The 15,792-nt window shown below is 37.5% G+C and overlaps 1 protein-coding gene and 1 long non-coding RNA gene across 2 annotated transcripts in view; one reads left to right on the forward strand and one right to left on the reverse strand.

Annotated features, from left to right (window-relative positions):
- The window catches only part of LOC118280227 (fatty acyl-CoA reductase wat), a 51,740-nt gene that overhangs the window by 9,616 nt on the left and 26,332 nt on the right, over positions 1 to 15,792 (forward strand). The window lies entirely within an intron of this gene.
- On the reverse strand, positions 8,228 to 11,252 carry LOC126912005 (uncharacterized). The gene is made up of 2 exons (XR_007706614.1): positions 10,038 to 11,252; positions 8,228 to 9,955 (listed from the first exon to the last, which is right to left on the reverse strand). It is a non-coding gene; the product is annotated as an uncharacterized LOC126912005 (long non-coding RNA).

Below are 15,792 nucleotides of genomic sequence, written 5' to 3' on the forward strand. Positions count from 1 at the left end.
TATATTTTTGTTTGATAAGTAATTTGTTTCATAGTAATCGATTTTAAGAAAATCGATTAAACAACACCCTCACACACGCTACTTGGACATCCCTTTTTGGTTACTTCGTGAATCTTCGTACTTATTCGGCAATACTCGGTACTCGGTTATGTCTCTGTCACACGTTAGCATGCGTCGTGTTAGTGTCACTATCCCTGTCTTAAGCACAGTCCGCTCCGCACCGCGCTGCTCCGCACCGCCCCGCTGTCCTCCGCACAGCACCGCCCCGCTGTCCTCCGCACCGCATCGTCTCGCTGTATATTTGTATGAATATCCGCTCAGCTCTGCTCCGCCCCGCTCATGCTGTTTCCATTGAAGCGGTGCGGAGATTTCGAGCACATTGATTGGTCAATTCGTGCACCGCTAAGCTCTTCTCGAGCCCCGCTCCGCGTCAATGGAAACGCGGCCTTACTCACACAACGCAACGGGTCTGAGTGACATGTGTATATGAACTTGTATGTTTGTAAACGCACCCACGACTCAGGAGAAAATCCTAGTGTGGGGCAACGTTTTTTATAAAAATAAAAATAGAAAGATTACCATGAAAGAAGGTGTAAAGTTATTGGCACACAAAATATGGAAAGATCTTAGACCAGCTACTTCCGCGCGGTTTCACCCGCTCTGCTTCGCTCCTATTGGTCATAGCGTGATGTTTTATAGCCTATAGCCTACCTCGATAAATGCACTATTCAACACAAAAAGAATTATTCAAATCGGACCAGTAGTTCTGGAGATTAGCGCGTTCAAACAAACAAACAATCAAACAAACAAACTCTTCAGCTTTATAATATTAGTATAGATTGTAAAATCATTGTAAATGAATTACCTTTGTTTCCAATACAGGTAATTAAGTAATCCAGTCTCGTAATCTATTGTTGTATATTTTCCGTTACGTTGGTTAACAATGACAATGACTATCATTACTACGTAAATGATTAAATTATTTATGAAAGGAAACTAGCAGATTGATCTATTTTATTTTTAATTTTTTTTGATGGGAGAAAATCATTCAATGCCTTTTTTTACCTAATATTCGTTTTATCTAAGTATCGTTATCTTATATGTATGACAAAATAAAAAAAATACGTGTTCATAAAATTTTCAGTACCTAACTGACAAACTAAATTTTTAATTTCCATACCCAACAAATTTTCATTCAGTCAACAAAGAGATAATATAATCGGTCAAGTCACCGCTTTTTTTTTGAGGGAGGAAAATCATTCCATTTCTTCTTTCGCCTTGAGCGAGGCGAGAGGGAGTGTCAGACTCTTACTGACTAAAAACCACCCCGTTCCTACTCCTGCTTGTCGAGTCGGAGCCCCGGTAAACTCGCTAGGCCCTAAAGTAAACTAAGCAAGAGCCCTAAGTCAGATTACAGAGCCTACCTCTTTAACCTACCTCAATAATGTATCTTCTTTATATATAAAATTCTTCTGTAAGTGTGTATGTCACTGAACTTCTCTTAAACGACTGGACCGATTTTGATGAAATTTTTTGTGTGTGTTCAAGGGGATCTGAGAATGGTTTAGATTCACAATTTGGTCCGCTGGACAATGTTTTTTTAATTAATTTTTAATTTATTAGTAGTTGTTGATTTTGGAATGTTTTACATTGGATCCGACACATTTTCAAATTAAAGACGTGTAGACAGGACAACGTCTGTCGGGTCCGCTAGTATCTATATGTATAAGATAAAGTAGTGTTGGTTACACTATTTATAACTCAACAACGGCTAAACCAATTTGGTTGAAAATTGGTAACGAGATAGCTTTAAAGCAGGAAACGATCATAGGATACTTTTTATCTCGTCAAAACGGATGAAAGCATCTGAATGACATTTGGAACAGGTATAGATTATGACCTGAAATAACTCATAGGCTACTTTGTATTACACGGGAAGGCAAGCGAAGCCGCGGGCAGAAACTAGTCTACTACAAGTTTAAAATTGCACAGGATGGGAATACCTACTTGGTCCGCCATAAAATCTCATGGAACAGGACTCAAACCTGTTAAACTTGCATTATATACACACATACATACCTATCAACTGTTTACTCATAATCACAAACATTGCACAGCTAAACAAACCAGTATAAACTGACCGTCGAATGTACGGAAAGATGATACAAAGCGAGTCCATGATATACTGGTTCTGAATAGCTCCATGCATCGAGTTATAAGTAACCAGTATAAATTGACCGTCGAATGTACGGAAAGATAGAACAAAGCGAGTTCATGATAAACTGGTTTGTACCTATAGCTCTGTGCATCTAGCTATGTATAACCAGTATAAACTGACCGTCGAATGTACGGAAAGATAGAACAAAGCGAGTCCATGATAAACTGGTTTTTTTAGCGTCATGCGCCTCTATGGTCAGTGAACTTGACATGACATGGGTGCAATATAAATGAGGAATGATGTGCATTGACGATTAGTAGTTCACCTTGATGCAAGCTACGTATCTATATTATAGTACTTATATATACCGGGCAATAAATATTGCGGGAACAAAGATACAATCGTATAAGTCACCACTATTTTCAACACGTTCCTTGCAACACTGTTTTGCTATACAGTAGAAACTCGATTAACCGGACTAATTATTGTCGTTAGGCATTCGGATAATCGAAAATCCAGATAATCGAATTTACGAAGAAAAGCGAATTTTGTGCATACATATTATGTTGTACATACGATGTTATGTATTTATTAAAAACAACAAACACTTATGAATGTATATCAACGTTTATTAATAACTAGCTACTTCCGCGCGGTTTCACCCGCTTTGCTTGGCTCCTATTGGTCATAGCGTGATGTTTTATAGCCTATAACCTTCCTCGATAAATGCACTACCCAACACAAATATAATTATTCAAATCGGACCAGTAGTTCTAGAGATTAGCGCGTTCAAACAAACAAACAAACAAACAAACTCTTCAGCTTTATAATATTAGTATAGATTATTATGAGATACATCTTCTTAGATTACATACATACATGTACGTTGCGTTGCATAAATTCGACTTGTAGATAATTTTAATATAATGAGTCGGTAGTCCGGATAATCGCGAATCCGTATAACCGGGAGCCGGGTAATCGAGTTCCTACTGTACTTACATTCCATTAACTGTGGTACGAGGCGTTTTGAACCATATCCTAAACCAGTCAATCCCAAATCAAATAGAAAAGACAGTAGCGGTAGTAGAAGTCTATGTTTTTCCTCGCCGCACTACAAGCGCGACATAGACGAGGTTTTACATACCCTGTTCCGCACTTAACGTGTTTAAGGGGGAAAATCACCCATGTCTTCCCCCGCCTTGGGCGAGGCGAGAGGGAGTGTCTGACTCTTACTGACTAAAAATCATCCTGTTCCTACTCAAGCTTTTCGAGCCGGAGCCCCGGTTATACGCTAGGTAGTGCTCAGCTCCGGATTGTTAAGTCAAAGCTCAGGAGTAGAATTCGAACCTTCTCCGTGTGAGAAGAGGCTTTGGTCATTAGTGGCCACTTATAGCTGTTGATGTGTGATGTAAAACACCGATGCCTTAAAATCCAGCGCATCCTAGAGACATGAACGACTGTCTTGTATATATTTATACCTAACAAAGAAATAAATCAGAACGTATTAAGAGGGTTCTGGGGAGTAAAAAAAAATGATAATATATAGTATATATGTCGTTATATTATACGCAAAACATATACGCATATACGAATTAAAAACTGGTTGTATATTTTAGGACATTGTATATTAAAATTAGCATATTTACCATTAATTCGTTGGCTCACTAGAAACTAATGTTTCAATATATTATTTTATATAAGGTGTTCTAAAAGTATCTGCCACGGATTTAATGGGAGGTAGTGTTGTGTTCGAAGATTACAATAGTGAAGAAATTTCGTACCTCGGACCAATTAATTCAATTTGAGAACATAAAGAAGTTAAATAAACATTGACTCTACTCTGTATAAAGTGGTTCACAAATACGCACGATGTCTAAATGTTATCATTGACGAAGCGACAGAGACAGTGAAAGAGACAGCTCTTTCATAATAAACACACACATAGACATTTTTGTATGAAAAAAATTACTTATAATCAATAATTTATATTTACTATTGTACCTACATCTTCAAAACTCACTACTGAGTGAAGCCCACTCAACATCCACAGACGTCGCGGCAGGCCCAAAAGGAGATGGCGGGACGAACTCGACATCTATGACAAGGATTGGCCGCAAAAAGCTTTAAACAGAGAGAAATGGAAGGAGGATAGGGAGGCCTTTGCCCTGCAGTGGGACGATCATGGCTGAAATCTAAATCTACTACCTTCCATTAAAGCCGTGGCAGATACTTTTAGAACACCTTATATGTATAAAATAAAGTATCTTTTAATACCGTTATTATTATTAATTAGTGTGCTAAAACACATCCATTTTGTGTCGTATCGCTACATAGTATAAAACAAAGTCGCTTTCCGCTGTCTGTCCCTATGTTTGCTTAGATCTTTAAAACTACGCAACGGATTATGATGCAGTATTTTTTTATAGATAGAGTGATTCAAGAGGAAGGTTTACTTATATGTTTAATTAACGCGTGCGATGTCGCGGGGTAAGGTAGTAAAATTATAATATAATATGTATTAAAAAACAAATTCGATTTAGTTTTTCATTAACATTCATAAATATTTCTAGGAGATATTTTTTTTATGAAATCCCAATCCCTGACTATAATGTCCACTCATGATGAGAACCCCCTCTTTTTTAAATAACTTAGAAATTTTACCCAACTGCAGTAGTCTAGAAACATCTCAAACAAATTACTTCCTATTTGAATAAAATGCATTCTTTAGCTGACGTACGTGAGTCGGACAAGAAACAAAATCTGCTTAGTAATCGTAAAAAATTGAGTTGTAGGTAAAACTAATTATATTGTTATTATGTACCTCGCTTGTTTATATCAAGGTAAATACATAGTTATATATTAGATAATAAGTATATAGGTAGAGATCATCACATGACGATACTATAATCACATAAATGGGTATATGACACCGACTAGACGAGTGGCATAAATGTATTCTCTGTCACACGACATGGTATTATAATCCCTATTTTTTATCGTATAAGCCGTTAAATGAGCATACGGATCACCTGATAGTAAGCAATCGCCGCCGTCCATGGACACTTGAATGAACACCAGAGGCGTTACAAGTGCGTTGCCAGCCTTTTGGGGGTTAGGAAGGGTTGCTGGAATTTCGAAGATGGGAAAGGGGGAATTGGGCCTGCGGTAACTTCAGTCACACACACAACGCAAGCGTTGTTTCACGTCGGTTTTCGGTGAGGTCGTGGTATCACTCCGGTCGAGCCGGGCCATTCGTGCCGAAGCATGGCTCTCCCACACTTAACCACACAAGTCTATGTGTAATGTGGGGCTCCATAGTTCAACATGGGACGGTCACGGTCTGAATGATGATTTGCCCGTGTCCATCTGTTCGTGTGTCACTATTTAACACATAGTTGTGAACATTATATGCCAATGTTTTGTGAACAAACAATTATACAAGTACTTAACTAGTTATTACTTCTTTTTCAAGCTCAGTAAGGTCAAAGTCAAAGTCAAAATTATTTATTTCGTAAGTTTGCGATGCGAAGTATATTCCCTAAAGCAGATATCATTTTTTCGTAAGTTTGCGATGCGAAGTATATTCCCTAAAGCAGATATCATTTTTCTGTCATATAAAATAAAATTACTTAGATAAAATTAATCAAAGTTTAGGAGTGGGAGTAAATACGTCATTTCTACGTATAAAATGTCCGTATAAAGTGACGTCACGTGATATTTCAAATCAATGTACAATTGTACATATCTTCGAAAGTATTTGTTTCCATAAGAAAGAAGTTATTTAAGTGTGGGAGAGCCGTGCTTCGGCACGAATGGGCCGGCTCGACCGGAGTGATACCACAGCCTCGCAGAAATCCGACGTGAAACAACGATTGCGTTGTGTTTCGTTGTGTGAGTGAGGTTACTGGAGGTCCAATTCCCCCCTTCCCAATCTCCGATTCCCGAACAACAGCCCTTAAATTCCAAACCCTCAAAAAGCCGGCAACGGACTTGTAACGCCTCTGGTGTTTCAAGTGTCCATGGGTGACGGCGATTGCTTACCATCAGGTGATACGTCTTCTCGTTTACCCGGCGTGTTTCTTAAAAAAAAGAAATAAAAAAATACGCGTCTAATATTTTAAAGTAATCTACAAGACGGACATCAAAATCAAGCGCATTAATATTTAATTTGGGATTACTGTAGTGATTAGGTATGTGATGATAAATAATGTGATCATGTGCGTATGAATTAGCACCTCGGTACATAAATTACGAATATTACCTAACTAGTACAAATATACACATAAGTACATCGCTTATGATTTGTTTATTTTTAAAATTAACACAGGCATGTGTCGTTTCGTGTCACGATATCACAGTTTATTCATTTAATGGGTATAATAAGGCAAAATGTGGATTGTAGAGAGTATAGAACATAGTTGAAGCAATCGAAACAATGTAACCAAGTATTTTATTGTGAACCTGATTGAAAAAGTGTAACCTATGGAGTTTCTTGCTCGTTCTTCTCCATAGGAATCTACACTTTGGAACGAGCAAATAGAGCAACTAGAGGACTGACCGACAGACAGACGTTATTAATATTTGCTTTGACGTTCAAAAGTGCCTTCCTGGTCTATTTGAAATAAATAATTTTGACTTTGACTTTTGACTTTATAGTTCCCTAAGAAAATGAGGATCCTCCGACCAGGCGAGGTGGTCGTGCCTGGCGGGCTTTCTGCCCAACTGTTGTTCGTTGGGATTTTCTATCCATGTTAATTCGCGTGTAAACTTCACATATTATACGATGTGGGATTTATATCGTCATCCGTTAATTTGCTCGTCGATCGCCTATGTGCGACTTTCTGTTATCTGTCATTGTCATGTGTCGCCACATCACTCCCCACCAAAACTGGAGTCGATCCTGCTTTTTTCAGAAATTCATCAAATGGAAATTCATTCAATGACTTCTCCCGCCTTGAGCGAGGCGAAAGAAAGCGTCAGACTCTTACTGACTAAAAACCACCCTGTTCCTACTCCTGCTCTTTGTGCCGGAGCCCTGGTGAATCTGGTAGATAGTCCGCAGCTGGGGTCTCGACCCGTCCTTATTATGCCCATCAGCCCTACTGGGCCCCATCTGTGGTCGACCCTGTTGATGTAGCTACAGGATTATGTCCGGCCGAAGCTGCGGAAAACCTGGCAGATTACTAGGGCTCCAGCTATAAGCAGGAGTAGTAGTAGTCAAGATCTAAGTCAAACTGAAACGACTTCCCCCCACATTCCTCCAAATTACTTAATAATTTGTTACGCTTATAAAAAAAATAAGTATGTTGTTTTGTTGTAATTTAATTATACTAAACTACTATTGAATTATACATATTAATTATTATTGTAAAATTGACAAAAACTGTAATCATTATCATAATCGATTTGTTTAAGCAGTCGGGTAAAAAAATATGACAATAACACGATTTTTTTTTTAATTTTGTGGTTTTTTGCTAAATACAACATCATTATCATCAACAGCCTATAAATGGCCACTGCTGACCAAAGCCCTCTTCTCACACGGAGAAGGTTTGAGCATTAATCACCACGCTTGCTCAATGCGGGTTGACTATTTTAAACTTATAATTACAAATTATAAGCCCCGGTTTCCTCGTGATGTTTTCCTTCATCGTTTGTCAGTGGTGTCTAAATAACCATAGAAAGTACATACATATAATTCGGAAAAAGTCACATTGGTACTTGCCGTTGGTAGGTTTCGAACACGCACTCTCATGCATGCGAAGCGGGCGTCTTAAACCTCCGGGCAACCACGACCGTGCACAAACTGTGATGCAATTACGAAAAAAAAAATCCAGTTTTTTAACAATTATTTTCACAAAGAGACCTTAAGAACGCGTTCACTTTCAAAATAAAGCGCTTTCAAGGTATTCTTTAACAAAAATGCACTCGTAATTTATGTAAGCAAATATAATAATTACTGCATGGCTGTTAAAAATACTTCTTGCTACGTATTTATAAAAAAAATACTCACGGCTTTTTGTCGTAGTGACAATCCTATTAAATTAAAGTCACAGTCAAAATTATTATTTACTAGCTGACCCAGCGAACTTCGTACCGCTTTCGCGTAGCAATGATGCTCTACTTTATTTTGTATAGCTGAGCTATGTATGAGTCCTGTATATGTGAGAGTCCTATTCAATTTGAACTGGAATCTATAATATCCTCCATATAAAAATGAATCCATAATTTCCTGATCTCACTATACCTGAAAAGGACTTTACTAATTAAAAAAAAAACAAAATATATTTTCATAATAGTGATTATTCCATAGGATTCAATAATTTCACTAATATTTTTACAAATCGCTATTGAAGAACTTGGCATTTTTAAGTAAACATTGAGCTAAATACCACGCGCGCTCTTTATCAATTGTTGGCACATTAAAATGTCCAGCATTTTGTCCTGCAGGCGCCTTATCGGCTCTGATGACAATTTTGTGATTATCTGATGGCATGCGGTCTAATGCATTTGTGAATAATGCAACTAATTCATTGTGTTGATGGAAACATGTTTGAAGTTGTTCATTACAATGGATCTTTTTACTGAGTTGTTGTGTGCGCAACGCTGATCGACTTCTCTTGCTGAATTGTCCATAAAATATATCGTCACCCTCCCGGTTAACTGTCCTAACTACCAATTGATGTTTTTCCAGGGCAACCGTTTTTCGGTCGGGCGTTACAGTAAAATTACTGTAGATGCGTTATTTTTGGCTTTATCAATGAATTAAAAAGTTTTTATATAGGTCTTGGCTTATTCTTTAATGTTGTAGTCGCCCTAAAGCCCTAAGGTATCTATTTAATGTCAGTGCAGATACGTCAGTTTGTGAGATACGACAGTTAGCGGAGAGGGCGAAGATATTTGAAAAAATGTACAGTCTTCAACAGGCACTGGCAATGGCTGAACCTGTTTGATGATATATTTGAATCCCTGAATCTGCAAGAATATAAATATGTATACAGGTAATTGTATAGCAAATTGTACCACCATGTGGCTCGCAAAATACTGCCACAATACTTTACATCATTTCAAATTAAAACTACTTTTAACCTCGACATTAAACAGCCTTCCACGGCAGCTTTAGGTAGTAGGCTTTACCAAGAACATCTTGCTCATGCCACTATAAAATACAACATGTTATAAAATGTTGTTGATTAAGTCTTCGGATTATAGACTATTATTATGTATTTGACTTATTGTTTACAAAATAAACACATCACTGACTCGACATATTATGCACCAGCTACATGGTTTTAAAACTAAAAAAAAAACGTTTGCCATTATACTTACTTACTAAAAGTAGGCATAAAATTGTCTCGTATAACTTTTGTTGCCCCAAATGATGTCATTTGAAAGCAATTATTGTACTGCTGGATATGAGTCAAAAAATTAACCAATGAATGTAGTGGCTCCGGTGGCGGTACCAATGGCGTCAATTTGACTTGGCCGCTGGCGCAACACAATCCAGAGGCTTCATTTTTGAATTTCAATCCCAATGTGGACACACAATGTTCATTAGTCCAATAGCAACAATTTGCTCTGAACTGTAATCAATTGCCACATTATAACGGAATGCAGCTTTGTGGGGATTAAACACAACATTTCTATCTTGATATCGATTCAGTTCAAGTTCATTTCGCGCTTCGCGTTGCTCATCAGTTTGATTTGCTCTTATATTTCTTTGACTTGCCGTATTTCGAGTTCTGCGGCCTAAGCTTGTACGTCTGGTTGGTAGCATTGTTAAAAACGAAATTCCAACTGAAAATAAAATGTATACCAAATTGTAGTATTGTGTAGTCACCAAATGTTACTAAAAATCAATATGAAGATGTGAACTTACCTTGATTAACAAACACTTATTAGCAAATAAAAATCTTCTTAGTCTTTAAAACTCGAAACAATATTAAGATAATCTCTCAGAAATATTGAAAAATATACATTTAATTTTGCATATTTTAAAAAACGCGCAATACGAATGTCAATGTCATTCACACCAATAGACTATATTGAAAGAGGATCGTTTGTTCGAAAACGTGAATAGAAACTTTAATTCACATAAAATAAATTTCTGAACACACGCGTAACTGTTAATAATTTTTCATTATTTCTGAACGCACGCATAGATGTTTGAGGAATTTCTATTAATGCTTAATGCACTTTTCAACACTTTCAATAGATTAAAAAAAAATACAGACAATTGTTTATTCACCCATTTAAAATAGTTTATGCATAAATGTCAATCATTATTTACAGTATTTGACAGGATGAACAACAAATATTTGACATGAACGTTTATTGAAAACATCTAGCTTTTGCCTGCGACTTCGTCCGCGTGGTAGTGTTAGTGGTCAAAATGCTGCCGTATGTCATGTAAAATGTGAATTACTTGAGAATATGTTACTGTTAGCATTTTTAAAGATATGTATTCCATAGAATTCCATTCCATTTTATATTCATGATGAAAAGTAGCCAAGGTTATCTATATTATTATCCTTTAATTTCCTATATATTGCCTATCAATAAAAAAATACATTTTTTCGTTGTTATATTCCATAAAACAACACAAACAGGGTTACTTTCGCATTCATAACATTAGTATGGTAGTAGGGATATTGGCGATTTAAATAAGTATATGTGTATTTAAATAAGAATCGAACGCGAGTGAAGCCACAGGCAACGTATTACGAAAATGACGTATTTTCAAGCAAACATTAATCTCCTCTATCAAACATTCTACGCCTTCTACCCTTTTTATTAATTAAAAAGTAGCCTATGTTCTTTCGTTTATCTTTAAGTGTCTAAATACAAAGTTTCACTGTTACAGCTTTTAAAATGACGAATTTACATATGAACAGTCATCCCCTCTTTTTACCCATTCTCTCCTATTTTTTTTGCAATAAAAAGTAGCCCATGTTCTTTCGTTCCTCATTAAGTATCTAAATACAAAGTTTTACTGTTACAGCTTTTAAAATGACGAATTTCCATATGACCATTTATCCCCTATTTTTACCCATTCTCCGCTATTTTTTGCAATAAAAAGTATCAAGTAAGGTCTATTCTAAATACATCAAAATCGGTTCACTGGTTTAGGCGTGAAAGCGTAATTACAGACAGACAGAGTTACTTTCGCATTTATAATATTAGTAGGGATTCAATAGCATTTGTTTTTTAGTATCCAATAGCATTTATCCAATATGAACTTTATCCAATAGCAATAAAGCTCAAATTGAGTCTACGTATTAGTTAGAAAACGTTTGTATGGGATAAAGAAAAGGGCTGTTTTTAGGGCTTTCCCGTCAATTATTTGATATTTTCTCGCCGTAAAAACCATCCTTGAACTTCGACGAATATTACAAAAAAAGAATTGGCCAAATTGGTCCACGCGTTCTCGAGTTATGCGCTTACCAACACTTTTAGCGATTAATTTTTATATATATAGACTAGCTACTTTCGTGCGGTTTCACCCGCCCTGCTCAGCTCCTATTAATCGTAGCGTGATGTTTTATAGCCTATAGCCTTCTTCGATAAATGCACTATCCAACACAAACATAATTATTCAAATCAGACAAGTAGTTCTGGAGATTAGCGCCTTCAAACAAACAAACAAAAAATCTCTTCAGCTTTATAATATCAGTATACTATAGATTTCAAATAAACCGGGACGGCACTTTTGATCGTCAAAGCCAATATGAGAGGCCAATGGAAGAGGTCAGTCCTCTAGTTGCTCTATTTGCTCGTTCCAAAGTGTAGATTTCTATGGAGAAGAACGAACAAGAAACTCCATAGGTTATTCTTTTTCAATCAGGTTCGCAATACAATTCTTGGTTACATTGTTACGTTAGTTGAATTACATGAGACCAATGTAACACCAATATTCAGCCAAAGGGCTTCTTCGTTTAATTACCTTGGCTTCGCTCGAGTTCCCAAGGAATAAAAAGTAGTCTATGTGTTATTCCACACCATAATTTACCCCTGCTCTCTGGAGCTACGGACAACGTAAAAGGTTACCGGGGTTCCGGCTCAAAGCAGGAGTAGGAACGGGGTGGTTTTTAGTCAGTAAGAGCCTGACACTCCCTCTCGTCTCACCCAAGGCGGGAGATCTTACTGGATGATTTTCGCCCCCTCAAAAAAAAACCCTGTTTCAAATTTCATTCCCATTCCTTCAGCCGTTTTGCTGTGAGTGAGTAACATACATACAAACACACAAACTTTCGCATTTATAATATTAGTAAGATATGTATTAGGTCATTTTTCAGTAGTAGAGTAGCACGGAGTCTGGAATTGTGCTCAGTATATGGCAATAGGCTCACCCCCTATTGCATGGGACTTATAACACAAATGGTGAAAAGTGAAAATCGGAAGGGTAGAAATGTGCTCCTCTGCCTACCCCTTCGGGGGTAAAAAGGCGTGACGTTATCATCAAGTAGTACGAATGTATTCGTAGACTTATGTACCTACTTCTGCCTACCCATTCGGGGAGTGCCTTACGTGATATTAAATGTGCAACTTGCATTTCATAAAACCAGTTTCATTATATTGTTGCAAGTGAAAGTTTGGGTTTTTAGGGTTCCTTTTTCTGGTATAAGCCGGTAAACGAGCAGACGGATCACCTGATTGTAAGCAATCGCCACCGCCCATGCACACCCGAAACACCAGAGGCGTTACAAGTGCGTTGCCGGCCTTTTGGGTGTTAGGAATTTGAGGGTTGTTGGGAAATCGGGGATTGGGAAGGGAGTAATTGGGGCTCCGATAACCTCACTCACATAAGGAATCACGACGCAAGCGTTGTTTCACGTCGGTTTTCTGTGAGGCCGTGGTATCACTCCGGTCGAGCCGGCCCATACGTGTCGAAGCTCTCCCACACTGGATGGAGTGACTGAGTGACGGTAGAGTACAATATATTTTGTCAATATCACTTCCTGCGGGTGTCATATACCCGACTAAGGGGCTACACGCAGAGACCAGGCAGCAGCGCTCTCTGATAAACCTGAACCTTTTACTCATACAAGCATTGCGCCGATGATGAATACCTTTTTAAAATTAAATGTTGTACGGAATTCTGGTTATAAAATGAAATGGACACACGCTTGACACGTTTTAAAAATAAATAATGCAATGTTTTTAAAGGGCAAACGTGTGTTAAGAAATTTATGCGTTTCTGGTGTCTATTCTATATCTATACATAGTATAAAACAAAGTCGCCCATTTTGTCTGTAGTCCCTTCGTATGCATAAAACTTTAAAACTACGCAACGGATTTTGATGCGGTTTTCACTAATAGAAAGAGTATTTTCTCCGACAGGTTTTTATATATAATTGAAATACATTGAAACTATATTAGCTGAGTAATAGCGATTTATGTCCAAGAAGTCAGAAAAAAATCTAATTGAAGATTGCATTTGTGCGTGCGCCGCTTATACCGTTGGATACAAGTAAGAACAATGTATAGCAAAAACATTGGTCTTTATTAGTTCTACAAAAAAGTCCGCGATGACATATATCCAGCTTTTTTATTTAAGTCACAAAAACTACTTTTCTGTATTAAAAAAACATTTAATTCGTTGGGTGATGTTTAACTGGTGATATAACCAATAATACATATATCCTTATCATAATAAGTAAGTTCATCATCACGAGCATTTAATTTAGATTATTTTTGCAGTTTACAGTGTGTTATTTAGACATATAGTTTAGGAGATATCACGATATTAGTATTGCGGCACGGTACGGGCCGGCCGCGGCGGCGGGGGCAGCGTCCCTATAAATAATATTAAAAAGTAGGTACTACGACTTTGATCTATACATATAAGACAAAAAAAAACTGTACATTACTTAAATATTTTTTCCAAAAACTGATAGGGGGGGCGATCAAAGAAGAGTCACAGAAACCAAAAAACATTTTAATATTTTAAACGCGGTTAAGGGAAAGAGAAGTTATTGTGAATTGAAAATTAGTATCCAATATGTGTTGGTGCGTTGACTGTATTTGTCGAAGTAGCGGGATACACGCAAACGAAGTTGCGCGGGTCAGCTAGTTAACAAATAAAAGAAAATGTTGTGAATGATGTCACTTGGGACGCATCCTCGATGGGGCAGGTAAAGATGCACGTTTTACTCATATACGGGTGTTTTTCCACCAGAGATGTGCTATGATACGTTGCTGTGGATACGTTTGACTTCCACCGATCATATTCATCGGTTCAAATAGCTTATCACTGGTGTAAACGGACTCAGCTAAGCTATTTTTTTTTTATATGGAAAGATGCATGCATACTATGGGTAGCTTTCCTACTATCGATACATCGTATACTCGAGCTGTGAATCTTCCTCGCACAGCTACATAGCCTGGTATCAGTGGAAACGGGCACATAGTTTCACAGCTTAATATTACATCTTCGCTACATATATCTGGTTGAAAAACACCGTAACGCTTGCCATGTTGACATAGGGTTATATTTTCGGTTTTAAAAGTTTTTTATGCTTAACAATCTAAAGTGTGGTTTAGTCAGATCAGTATCTGTATGATGCATGGTGGCAGACGAGAATACATTTGTCTCCACCGTTGCTGCCACGGGCGTCGTAAGACCGGATCGGAAACATATTTTGACATATTTGAATACAAAATACTTCAAATGATCAATATATGAGTTAGACAGAAACATGATCAAATAAGTATGAGAAACGCTTTTCACCAGAGGCGGATTGAACCTAGAGAGCACCCTAGGCTTTTTATAGGGATGTTCCGTAACAGTTGTTGCACCATAGGGGCACTGAAGCAGGTTTGATTAGAGGCCACTGGGGTGGTCTTTCTCCCTAAAAAGCTAGGCGCCTTTTGAAGGTTTCCTTCCGTATTTAAAAAAGGCTACATTATAGGCACCCTTAATTTATTTTGGGCCCGCCGTCACACAATAGGCAGTTGGGCACACGCGTCTCGGAGTGGCCCTCTGTTACCTGGCGCCCTAAGGACTTGACTAGTTTGCCTTTTTTTGAGGGGGAAAACCATCCAATCCAATGACTTCTCCCACCTTGGGCGAGGCGAGAGGGAATTTTTGACTCTTACTGACTAAAAACCACCCCGTTCCTAATCCTGCTTTTCGAACCGGAGCCCCGGTAAACCCGCTAGGTAGTCCGCAGCTCCGGATCAGAACACAATAGGGAAGATGACCAATTTTTATTTTAATGCCCATCTTGTGTAGATTGTTAAAACCCACTTCTAAATTTTGATACGTTTTATCCAATATGTTATCTTATATGATAATATAATCATTACCTTAGGAATAATATACCTTTAAATTCTGATTTTATCTTTAATATATAATATTTCATTGCAGTATTGCAAAATCATACATTTTAGTAACTTAACTTACATCAATATATTTAATGCATATCTTGATCACTTGAATGCATACAGCTTGTCAATTAGCCGTCTATAATAAATGCTTAGCACTATGACTTGCCTTATTTCGAAAGGTGTACTTAGGTAATTTACTCACGAATTACCATGTAGCTAATACAAAGATATGTTATAACTGGATTTCCCTTTAACACAATACGTGACAGTTTACGGGGAGCGCGGGACGTTACAAACCACGCCCC

Source organism: Spodoptera frugiperda, chromosome 21 (genome assembly GCF_023101765.2).
Source record: "Spodoptera frugiperda isolate SF20-4 chromosome 21, AGI-APGP_CSIRO_Sfru_2.0, whole genome shotgun sequence".
Classification (NCBI taxonomy): Eukaryota; Metazoa; Arthropoda; class Insecta; order Lepidoptera; family Noctuidae; genus Spodoptera; species Spodoptera frugiperda.